We start from the raw sequence: 2,687 nt of genomic DNA, 5'->3' as shown, positions 1-2,687 counted from the left end.
ATTTTTTTCCCAATAACTCCCATTTTTCAAAATACAGCCAAAAATAAACTTTATATTTACTAAGGTATGCATGCATGCTAGATTGAATCAATTGATTGAATTGATTTTTTTTTAATTGATTGTTCATTGAGTTTTAATTTTAATACACACTTCCTCTCTTCCCTTCAACGTTGCTGTGCCCTACAGGGTCCATGTTTTAGTTCCTATACCTATGTAACACCCCATTGTACTACATGGAATGCAATAAAAAATAATTTAATTGAATTGAATTGAAAACATCTATCTTACGCGGTTTCGATTTTTTCATACAAATGTTTTTTTCCCGCTAACTCCCGTTTCCGTGGGAATTTTGCAATATCCTGTTGCAACTAAGGTTTAAGTTAACTAAGGTACCTGCATGCCAAATTTCAAGCGTCTAACTTAAGCGGTTTAGATTTTTCATACAAAAGGATTTTCCCGCTAATTTCCGTTCCCGTGGGAATTCCGGGAATTCCTTTCTTAGTGCACCTCTACGGTACCTAAGCTATGTCCCTTCCAAATTTCAAATGCCTACATTTAGCCGTTCAGGCTATGCGTTGATATGTCAGTCACTGAGTCAGTCAGTTTCTCCTTTTATTTAGATTTGATTTTTTCATACAAATGTTTTTTCCCGCTAACTACCGTTCCCGTGGGAATTTTGTAATATCCTGTTGCAACTAAGCTTTAAGTTTACTAAAGTACCTGCATGCCAAATTTCAAACGTCTAACTTGAGTGGTTTAGATTTTTCATACAAAAGGATTTTCCCGCTAATTCCCGTTCCTGTGGGAATTTCGGGAATTCCTTTCTTAGTACACCTCTACGGTGTCTAAGGTACCTGCGTGCCAAATTTTAAACATCTTCCTTGAATGGTTTAGATTTTTCATACAAAAGGATTTTCCCGTTAATTCCCGTTCCCGTGGGAATTTCGGGAATTCCTTTCTTAGTGCACCTCCACGGTACCTAAGGTACCTGCATGACAAATTTCAAACGTCTAACTTGAATGGTTTAGATTTTTCATACAAAAGGATTTTTTCCCGCTAATTCCCGTTCTCGTGAGAATTTCGGGAATTCCTTTCTTAGTGCACCTCCACGGTACCTAAGGTATCTGCATGCTAAATTTCAAATGTCTAACTTGAGTGGTTTAGATTTTTCATACAAAAGGTATTTCCCGCTAATTCCCGTTCCCGTGAGAATTTTGGGAATTCCTTTCTTAGTGCACCTCTACGGTACCTATGGTACCTGCATGCCAAATTTCAAACGTCTAACTTGAGTGGTTTAGATTTTTCATACAAAAGGATTTTCCCGCTAATTCCCGTTCCCGTAGGAATTTCGGGAATTCCTTTCTTAGTACACCTCTACGGTATCTAAGGTACCTGCATGACAAATTTCAAACATCTAACTTGAATGGTTTAGATTTTTCATACAAAAATATTTTTCCGCTAATTCCCGTTCCCGTGGGAATTTCGGGAATTCCTTTCTTAGCGCACCTCTACGTTATCTAAGGTACCTGCATGCCAAATTTCAAAAGTCTAACTTGAGTGGTTTAGATTTTTCATACAAAAGGATTTTCCCGCTAATTCCCGTTCCCGTAGGAATTTCGGGAATTCCTTTCTTAGTGCACCTCTACGGTATCTAAGGTACCTGCATGCCAAATTTCAAACGTCTAACTTGAGTGGTTTAGATTTTTCATACAAAAGGATTTCCCTTCACTACTCTGCTCCTATTGATTGTAGCGTGATGAAAAGTATACTATGACCTGTCCAGGAGTGTGAAGAATAATTGTACCAAGTTTCATTAAAATCCGTCCAGTAGTTTTTGTTTCTATAAGGAACATACAGACAGACAGACAGACAGACAGACAGACAGACAAAAATTTTACTGATTGCATTTTTGGCATCAGTATCGATCACTTATCACCCCCTGATAGTTATTTTGAAAAAATATTTAATGTACAGAATTGACCTCTCTACAGATTTATTATAAGTATAGATTATTTTATTATTTCGATCAAAATAAAGAGAAGCAATATAGGTAAGTAGCAACATAATTCTGTACATAATGTGTGTGTGTGTGTGTGTGTGTGTGTGTGTGTGTGTAATGTGTGTGTGTGATGTGATGATGTGTGTGTGTGTGTGTGTGTGTGTGTGTGTGTGTGATATATATATAATTGTTGCTATATGTGTATATATATATATGATGTATGTATATATATATATATATATATATATATATATATATATATATATATATATATATATATATATATATATATATATATATCACACACACACACACACATTATGTACAGAATTATGTTGCTACTTACCTATATTGCTTCTCTTTATTTTGATCGTAATAATAAAATAATTATAATATAATATTGCCGACCCAGGTCCAGTGAGAAAATTAAACATATTAATCTCTTCTTCTTCTTCCTAGCGTGAATCCCGCCGTCTTGCGCCGGGGTCCGCTTTCCTACTGTTCTTCCTCCACTTTGCCCTATCCTGGACATCGTCTTCGGATAACCCGCAACTCTCCATGTCTTTCTCCACGACACTCAACCATCTCAGCTTAGGTCTTCCTCTACGTCGCTGACCAGTAATATTGAAGTCGAGTGCCACGTTGCCAATGTACTCAGGCGGTCTTCTTTTAACATGCCCATACCAAC

This window comes from Pectinophora gossypiella, chromosome 1 (genome assembly GCF_024362695.1).
Source record: "Pectinophora gossypiella chromosome 1, ilPecGoss1.1, whole genome shotgun sequence".
Classification (NCBI taxonomy): Eukaryota; Metazoa; Arthropoda; class Insecta; order Lepidoptera; family Gelechiidae; genus Pectinophora; species Pectinophora gossypiella.
Note: the sequence above shows the minus strand (reverse complement) of the source record.